The sequence below is a fragment of the Amblyomma maculatum genome, chromosome 3 (genome assembly GCF_055883805.1).
Source record: "Amblyomma maculatum isolate TAMU_Amacu chromosome 3, ASM5588380v1, whole genome shotgun sequence".
NCBI lineage: Eukaryota > Metazoa > Arthropoda > Arachnida > Ixodida > Ixodidae > Amblyomma > Amblyomma maculatum.
In genome coordinates this window covers 219,229,145-219,239,125 of record NC_139346.1, presented here as the reverse complement: position 1 = coordinate 219,239,125, position 9,981 = coordinate 219,229,145, and the positions used below count along the sequence as shown (strand labels likewise).

General features: G+C 44.2%; 1 long non-coding RNA gene across 2 annotated transcripts; it reads left to right on the top strand.

The window, feature by feature from the left end:
* The first annotated feature begins 325 nt into the window (after positions 1-325).
* On the top strand, positions 326-5,479 carry LOC146197743 (uncharacterized). Of its 2 annotated transcripts, none has more exons than XR_014706225.1 (3): positions 326-398; positions 843-917; positions 1,825-5,479. It is a non-coding gene; the product is annotated as an uncharacterized LOC146197743 (long non-coding RNA). The 2 variants fall into 2 exon arrangements; XR_014706226.1 differs by having other exon boundaries at positions 344-730.
* The last annotated feature ends 4,502 nt before the right edge of the window (positions 5,480-9,981 follow it).

The window sequence follows — 9,981 nt, the reverse complement described above, 5'->3', positions numbered from 1 at the left end:
GCACTATACCTCACCTGAACTTGCAGAGAGCCGGCTCTGTGAACTGCGCATGCGCGCCCAGGACCAAAGTGGAAAGGAGGATAAGTTGCTCTTCTGGACGGATGTGACGTCAAATAGCTTTTAGTGCTTGTTTTTTTCTAGAAGTAAGCCTCAAACCCAGATGTTCACTGCGCCGCCCAAAGTATGGCCCAAACAAGGAAGGCTGGCGCGTTTTTCAGACAACGAGCATTTGCGCTTTGCGAGCCCTAGGCACCCTAGGTTGTCTTTCATGCGTCGGTCTACTGCAGTTTGCGGGCCACCGTCCCGGTAGACGCAAACTCGGTGGAATGCGGTTTCAGTTCGTGGATTATAGCCTTAAATTCAAGGGCGCAGCCGTCGGTGCAGTCCTACTGACTGCGGTGAGTCGTACATACATGCCCGCGAACTCTAAGTAAAGTATTTGTCGTCTTTCTACCATCGCCTTCCTTGCAGCTTCTTTAACGAGTTTTTGCACGGCAGCGCAAGCATGCGTTATCCTCAATTATTGACGTGGCGTAATCGCGCTATCGCGCGACAGTCTCCGGGCGAAGGCGTGAGGAGACGACGAGACTGCTTAATGGCGTCCACGATCTCGTTTCATTGCGCTTGGAACAACTTCCATTCCTGCTGCTGTGCACCGATCGGTCGCCGGTTGCTGTTGTCTTCCGGATGCACTGGAGTATTGGGACATATGAGGCGACTAAAAGATAACGTAAAACTATTTCTGAGTTCGCTTATATTTGTTTGGGCAGTATAAGGCATTTTTGAGTGCGCCAGCGTGAACGCGCTGGTTTATAAACGGGGTTTTATTGCCTTCCTCGCAGCTTCAACCGATGGAGCGCGATGGAGCGGCTCGGCCCATAGAAAATGTCGGGCTTCTTTCGGAAAACTGTTGGAAGGTAAGTGGCACTCATCTGTACAGACCATACGTGGTAGTGCTGCAATACATGAGTAATATCTGCGGACTGCTAAAAGGGGGGTTGCTGGCCAGCTGAGAGAGTTTAAACGTAAGTAGGCCCTGTGCGGACTGAGCCTCGAAGTGCAACAAGCCTACTGCACAGCATGAAATGGCTACAAAAGTATGGTTATATACATGACCGAATTCATGTGCTTATTTGCTCAGACCTTCCACTGTCAAGTACTCACACTTATTTCGGTGTATGCAGCAATGAAAGTGACTTCATTACTCATCAGCCAGCATAGGTTCATGCCTGTGACAATATCTGTCCTTTTACTGCCGAAATAACTGCATTGGTGGAACTCACTGAGCTTGTTTATATAGATTTAACACTTTGGATGCATGTTGCTACTGCAGAGTGCCCTAATATATATATATATATATATCTTTTGCCTGCTCCAACATAAATAGTTGGCAGTGCTTGGCTTCAAGCTGCTGCCAAGGCCATTGACAGCTTATTTGAAAAGAGAGCAATAATTAATCTGAGCTGGCATGTCTTGTGGGAGAGTGAGGCACTATTGCGAGTACCTCGTAATCCTGTCAAAAAGCTTGGCAGTTGCTGCTATAAGCACTCTCCATTGCAGTTCCATGCAAGCCGCAGCATATTGGGCGCTTACTGCACAAGTGATTTAACTTAGTCTCTTTGTTGCTATTTCAGTGCTTTGTAAGTGTGCTAAATATTTGTATTTGTGCTAGCATTGACAGCCAGTCTCGTTGCTACCTTTTTCCTTCTGCAGCAGGCACTCTCACTTGTTTTACTCGAACCAAATTCTATTGTGAGTAAGTTTGCTGAATTTATGCAAACTAAATGTAATTGCTGTATTACTCTCATTTATTTACATTTACAGAGGCAAGGAATACTCTGGGCTGACGTACGAGTTTCCTCCACCAGTTGGATTCCGCCGCTACCTCAGTAGTGCAGTGAGCTGTAACTGGTGTGACCAAATGGACACTCTCACTCCTACTGGTTTAGAGCATGCTCCCAGTTAAGTTTAAAACACCTTGCTTGCAATGTATTTAATCTTGTTGTGTAATATTGTCACCGTTGCTGATATGCTATTATTTGAAAATCATTCTGGGTGGTTTGGAACACATGATTTGCAATGGGGGGAGGTGGGAAGGACAAATGTGTGACTGCAATTTTTTGCCAGTCTAGCTTCTAGCCTTGCGAATTAAAGTAACAGATTAATACCTGAACAGGCCTGACATTTATTGGAGAGTTTGTCATATAGAAGAAAACTTGATCCGGTGTGGTGGTAACACAGCTGTGGTTCTCCGAGAAAATGTTATCCGTGTGTGATGGTGTCTAAAACATGGCATTGTCTTAGGTAACTTGGCATGGAATCGGCCACTTCTTGTACTCTCTTGACAGCATCTATTATACTATGTGCTAGGTGATATGCCTTCAGGGATAAGAGTAGATGGAGAATACCTCAGTAATCTGCAATTTGCTGATGACATTGCCCTGAAGGAGTCAGGATGATGGGCAGTAATGTGAGCAGGTTGTACGTCATGCTGGTCATGGAGGAAGTAAAAAAGACTTAGAAGCAATGCAAAGGGGGAAATCGGCTGGTATGGATAGGCAACTGCAGATCTTTGAAGAGTGGTAGGGAGATTGTGCTAGAAAAACTGCTTGCTTTGTGTGTGTAGTGCCTCACGACCTCAAGCGTATTAAAATCTTGGAAGGATCCTAACAGTACCATAATCTATAAGAAAGGGGCTGTCAAGCACTTGCAAACTTAAACTGATAGGGTAACTGTACATTGCCTACAAGATAATAGAATTGGGAAAATCTTGGACTTTCTATCAGCTGAAAGAGCAGCTGGCTTTCGTAAGGGCTGCCATGTTTTTTAATGTGTCTGCCCTGCCGCTGTTGTGTGCTGGATTGTAGCCTACATCCACATCGGATAGGAGGCTGTGCAAACAAACTGCTCTTTACAGAAGGGACATAATTTGAACTGCCCATATCATACAATGCAGCAGCAGTAGTGAAAAGTGCTCCACAAGAAGTGACTTACTGTAGAATGGTTGCTTTATTGCGGTAGCGTAAAAGGCGTCACCCTTGAGAAAAATCACAACCATGCCTTTGGCAGGTGACATGGCCATGCACTGATTGGTTGTCTGGTTTTGCGATGTCATGAGGCCACATGATATGGCCGAACTGGCTGGAGCTCATATTGTGGAAAAGCGCAAAAGAGACAAAGAATCGAGAAAAGAGAGGACGACGCTATCTGGAGCTGCTAACTCAGGCAGCTCCTTTGAGGTGAGAGGGTGAGGTGGAATAGAACCCTCCGAGACCCTTGGATCCAGTATCAGGCGTACTACTCCACATTCATACAGCTTGGTTAAAACAGAGCTTTATACCCATGTTGGGTGGTCTTAGGCACAATGTGGTAGATTATGGTTGTATGCTGACGATTATGTGTGAGATAATACCGGCACAAATTAAGGGATTAGGGCTTATACCTTTCAGGACCGCTTTAAGCCAATCGTTCATATATGAATGATGGTTCTCACACACTGGCAGACGTAAATTTTCTTGTTTGGAACATGTAGCCCCATTTAGGCAGATAGTATGACAAAAGTAATTATAGTAACTAGTTCACAGGGATGGAAAGGCACAGAATCTGTCACTTGTTTCTGTGGGCACCTGAACTGTGTCGTAAGGGAAGGGAGGAGGGAGTCAAAGTGGAAAGACAGAAATGGGTGCTGTAGTGGAGGTCTGTGGAGTAATTTTGACCACCTAGGGATCTTTAACGCGCGCTGACATCACATAGCACACGGGTGCCACTTCGTTTGCATCGAAAGCAGCCGCCAGCGGTCGGGTTCGGACATGGGTACTCCGGCACAGTAATCTAGCATCTTAACCACTGCACTACCGCAGTGGGGCTATTGTGACAACCATAGTTTCTGTTTGTGTGCAGCTTGTTTATTTTTTTTATTTTTTGTTCTTTCTGGCACAGTGTGACATTTAAAAAATTATTCGAAATAAAGAGATCTTTGGCACCATTCACACGATTCTGCTGCTTCTACTATAGTTTTATTTTTATGAGAGCAGTAGCGAAGTCTCTTGAAGACAATTTTACTAGCTCTCAGTTCAGCTCAGATGATGAATCAGTCAAATGCCAGCCTCGAACTTCAGCTAGTGGCCAAGAAAAGCTTAGTTTCAATCTCTAATCACTCTTGGTCAGTTACACGTGCTCATTTTGTGTTCCTACTGTTCTGTTTCCATTCGCTGGGTTTCAGCAGCAATGAAAGCTTGGTACTACTTGATATGGCTTCTCCAGAACTTCAAGTGTGGAACTTCTTCAAGCAAATCGAGTGGAGTTTGAACACCGAGCTCCTATTGCAGATTTTCAAATTTGATGGCAAACTCTCCCACCTTGTGGAAAACATATCACCAAATAATCCAGTCATAAATCCTGAAAGGTTTGGAAATGCCAATGCTATAAACTGTAAAATGAGTAGAGGAAGGCCGAGCTTAAAAATGGGTGTTTTCAGCAACTTAGCTATATTTCTAAAAGAACAGCACACCTTCAAAATGAACTTCAGAACGTAAATTATTACTTCCTTGGCAGTTGGGCTTCGCTGCATTTTGTTAGTGTGATGTGGAGAATAGGTACATGAGACTCTCAACAACTGCTGCAGGAAATCAAGAATGACCACTGCTTCCGAACAGCACTACGAAAAAAAGAAATCTGCCGATAGGTGCACCATATCTTTACTAGTAATAAAAGAGGCAGTGTAGCATATTTTTAGTACTCTGAATTATTTTTCTTGCTGGCTTATTTTGATATTCATGCCCCCTTTTCTTTCACTTTTTGGATTTTTTCTGCAAATTTCGGAGAAAAGGGTTTTTATGTTATGTATAAAGCCAAAACAAAAACATGGGCATTTATTTAAGGTGGCGTTCTCTTCGACTGCGTCAGCGTGGAAACTGTAGAGCGGAAGAGAAACTACACTGTAGCACTTGACCGCTGGGAAGATAGGTTAGATGACCTGAGGCGCCAAAAGCGGAATGCTGCTGTGTACACTGAAATCGTGCAATCATTACCCCAATCTTAAATTTCCTTTTGAGACTCATTGCGACTGACAGCAGACGACGGACCACGTAGGAAATTTCTCAATGCTGACTGAAAACGCCCGTGTAGCACCGGATGCTTCAATCCTTGAAAGCCTGAATGCAGATTGAGTTCAATGAGGATCGGAAGTGTTTGTGTGACAGAGGGATTAGTATAGCGCAGCTAAAGCTTTGTGTTAGCTGGTGTGCACAAGTTGGGTGGCCGAGCTGTGTTAAATGGTATTACAATGCATATTTAGAAAACAAAACAGGGCACCCCAACCATTTATTCAACTTCTCAGATTATTTGGCATTACACACATTGTCTTGAAAGCAGTCCACAATATGGCCAGCACAACTTATGTCCTTGCTTATTTCAGATTGTTCATTTAAGAGAGCTAACATATTCAAGGGCTACTGACCAGGCTGACATTTTAACCAAGCCCGATAAGGCATTGGACATGGTCTCTGCGAAATACTGCAGCGATGCACACACTGGAAAGCAACAAAATGCAAACCAAAGCTCTCATGGTCCTTTTAAAACAGCCAAACCTCCTCATCCTTTGCGCTGGCCATCGAACTTTGTCGATGAGGTACCAACAGATACTGCATCCATTGGTTTCTCTCTGACTGATGGGCGAGGGGTGTCACTTGGTCTGCTGATGTCACGCACTTTTTTGTCTTGCATTTCGTTTTCACTCATGCATACACTCACACAAGAAAGAAGGCTTTTAGTTTCTTGCCCTTGTCTATGCATGCTTCAGCGTGTTCTGTGCACTGTGCTATTCATACACCAACGGCTGGACTCAAGTGGCAGCGGCGCGCACTTTCATACAACCTGCGCATTTGCCGCAGATATAATGGCAGCTCTTCTAGGCAAGCAGTGCTCTCTTCCCCGTGAAGTTCGTGCAGGATTTACCCAACCCTGGCCACTCGCTTCTGTGGCGGCGCCCGGTGTGCACCTGCGTTCGTGCCTTCAAGCGTTCAAGTGTCCAGTTTACGGAGTGAGCGAAATACTTAGAGAAATTATGTAGTCTCAATTTTGTGCGCGCGAAAACAGTGCAGTGTAGGCTCAGACAACAGTATTATTTAGCACATTTTGATCGTAGTAATACTTACTTTGTCTTATTTCTTAGTGTGCAACATGTGCTAATTACCATCTGAATACAACAGTGATTTGGATTATCAGTCTGCAGTAAGGCAAGTAGCAGCATACTATTGTAAGGTCAGTCCCATTATGCTGCACAAAAGCTGATTTTTTTCTTCCTGCTGTAACTTTGTTTCCTTCATGATATGAGGGGAACTGTCAAAAATGCATTGACATGGCTACAGAAGCACAGAATTTATCACATGAACATTTTTGGGCTCTCGGGCCTGTTCTGCCAGGCCTGTTAAAATTAGTGGCCGAGCAAGGAGGAGTACCTGTTTTGCCTACATGCATTGTTTCAAATGATATGCCAGTGTGACGGCATCTTTTCGCTTTTGGGCACATTTCTGTCTGCTTCTGCACATGTACCAAAAGTTTGGGCGCCTTCACGTGTCTGCAAGTCAGGCTGGTCGTTGACCTGTTTTAAGTTGTTAGTGCAAATTAAAAAAAAAAAGTAACCTGCTCTTATTGCACTTTTTGTGCACTTTGAACAGCGCATTCACTGTAACTGCTTTTCCTGTTCTGAGGCGTGCGCAACATCACCTCGAAATAACAGGAGACATTCATCACCATCCTCATATAAGGATAGTAGGAAAGCCTTCCGACCCTTGTCTTTGCCTGCCACCTATGTTGCTAAGCTCTGCGGCTAGTTTGGAACGAAGCTAACTTCATGACAATAGTTGAGCTTCTCGGCTGCAGTGTGCTTTTGGTATTTCCTTCGGTCCGGACCCATACGTATGCTTTCTGCCACGCATTTGAACTTTATTTCCTCTGAACGACGTGCCCACGCCTGCAAGTTTGAAAAACTTGCGGTGTTTCCTTTTATCAATTTCCGAGTGATGGAGAACTCTGTTCCAATAATTTAGCTATATTTTATGCGAGTTTTTCCCTGGTTTTGGCTCTTCGGCAAGATGCTGATATACAGCCAGAGCCTGTAAGGATGGCTCACGGCCGGCACACCTATCATCTATAACTCTCAGTACAGCGGCAAAAATCACTGCAGGTTGCTCTGAACGCTCAAGTTCATGACATCTCGTTGGCAAGAATCACAACCGGGTGAAAGTGCAGGCTTGCAGCGGCAGGCTTGGCCAGCCTCCGCTTTTTTTTTTTTTTTTTTTCCAGCTTGTTGCACACCAAATGACGGCATCACTGAGTAGACGCGTCAATGCCACACAGTGCCACGATTTCGCAGCTGTAGCAGACAGGAAGCACCCTCCATGCATAGGTCGTAAAGAGCGCACCGTCGCCACTCGAATCCAGCCATGGTACACCATGCATAACCATGAATACAGAAAACACAGAACATCCATACATGCACGGGCTTGGTTTCCTAAGAAAGGCCAGACGCCTCGCACCTATGCTTCGGCCACCCATTGAGCTCAGCCTCTCCCACTCCTCCTCCTTATTGGCATTGTAGCTGGATGAGCCGAAGGTCACTGGTGGTGCTTGGGTAGCAGAAAGCAAGAAAAAAAAAAAAAGCTGCGGCAGTAGCTTTTTGATGGAAGGCAAAAAGCAAGGCACCCGTGTTTGTGCAATGTCAGTGCACCTTAAAGAAAGAACTCCAGGTGGTCGGAATTGTTGGGGACCTTCACTATGGCGTCTTTCATACCCGAGTCGTTTTTGGACGTTAAACCCCACAAACCAACCAGCAAGAAAAAAATAATAATGCCTGTAAAAGTCGGGGCCATAATGACTGCATTTGATGCGTTCTCGTAGCTGTTTTTACCCAGCACAGGACAGCCAGCGTTTTCATTTTGTTGACCAAACCAACATCGCGGGCATAGTTTCTCAAAGCACTAAGAGATGGCGCTCCACATTTCGCGTATTTAGGGAGCCTACATGTATTCCCCTACGCGTATTCTCTTGTGGAGGCTAGTCAACCAGGGAGGAGGGAGAGACTCTTTGGTGATGGAAGGGAAGGAGAGAAACATACCGGTTTTGATGGTTGTAGCTCTGTTATTAACGAGTCTGCTGCAAAAGTATTTTTGGCCATCGCGCATTCTGAAGGCGCTGCCTCATAGACAGCAGGTTTGAACACATTTTCGAATCTAGGGTGGTTCATAAACAAGTTCAGTTTATGGAATCGCACCTGAAAACGAAAGGAATGATTGAAGCAGGAGAAATGATAGCACCTTAAAATAGAAACAAAAGGTGGATGGGTTTTAAGATGCTTTGCAGCTGTTTTCCACTTGCCCAAAGGCAGTGCAGAGTTTTGGCTGGTGTGCAATGAGCAGTTGGGCGCATGGTTTCGCTGATGGCATGGCAGCTGCGTGCTGGTTGGTGACATTTTATACACAAGGTCTTGTAGACTTTGTGTCTAGTTGGAAAAAAAGAGGATTGTAGCAAATGAGCATTTATGCTGAAATAATTTTGTGAGTATCTTCAAAGAGCAGCCTTTTTTAAAAAATGGCTGCTTTCCATGAAAACATGGCATTAGATTTTTACTTTTCTAGATGGGGTTTTAAATTTTGTTTTGATGGTTTCTTGCAATCTTTTGCTTGTTCTTCACGACAAATGTATTTACTTCATAGCTTGCAATAAAATGCTTCCATTGCAAATAAGCATTCCTTGTGTGTCGTGCTCTTTGGTCTCATTATTTTGAACTGTAGTAGCCATGACAATCGGAAAACATTTGGGAGAACAGCATTGCATCATGTCTACATTATATTCCTGTAGAAAAAGAGAACGGGCATTGCAGTTGATGTCGATGAGACTGAAATCGACATTTGTTTCAGCTAAACTGTTTCCTCGATTTCGAATCTGGTTTGGGCTATTGCATGTCTAAGGCCCCAGCCAAATATTGCCCACTGCCTCAATAACAGCACATGCTCAAGGACCTAAAGAAACTACAAGATGAAAGTTTATTTTTCAAACCTTTGTGATGAGAGCAACTTTACAACAGGTAGAGGTATTGACATGGCACACAGGGATCGGGAATGCCAAAACCTAATGCGGTCTATGAAAGACGGCAAGCATGGGAAAGAGCTAATTAATTTTGATTGCTTGGTGTCCTTTTTATATGCACTGACATTGTATAGCCCACAGGTGTCTTTACATCTTGCCTCTGCCAAAATGTAGCCATGTATTTAATCTTAAAACCTTAGGATTAGCAGTTGAATGCATAGCCACAAAGTCACTGCTGCACATAGGTAGGAAGGTTTCGGACGTAGGAAGGGAATAATGTTTTTAAGCCAGGTAGTCACTCTGAATCTGAACCATGAGAAACATTTCCCCAAGAGCAAAAAGAGGTGAATGTAAATTTGGAAGGTGCTGTACATATAATGTAATAAAAGGCAGCTTGCTATCATGTGATCATTTGAAAGGCTGAAAAGTGGACATTAAAGCATTAGTTTCAAATACCTAAGCAAATGACAGTGCAGCAGGTTATAGAAAGTAAAATAATTTGGAAAACCTTCACAAACACAGATGTGGATTAAAGTACAGTTTCAAGGTAATCATAACAAGGAAGTAGTAATCGGCTATTATTGAAATGAGCAGGCCCTATTTGCCCTGGGCAGGTGGCGTCCTTGGTCCAAAAAGGTGAGGGCATAAGCAGGTCCTCATCTGATGGTTTGTGTGGGTGGTACTTCTATGCTGCCGCAACACCATACCATATGACACAGAGTGCTGGGCATCTTGCAGTAGAGTACCTGCAGTTGAGATTGCAGCACATGGTGCACATCTTTGAGTATGAAGATGCAGAAAACTGAAAAGAAGCATTAGAGTGGGACATGTAATCCAGGAAATAGGGCTTTTCAGCTAATCGATTAGGTTTCGAGGGAGTGAAACAAGCAAGGG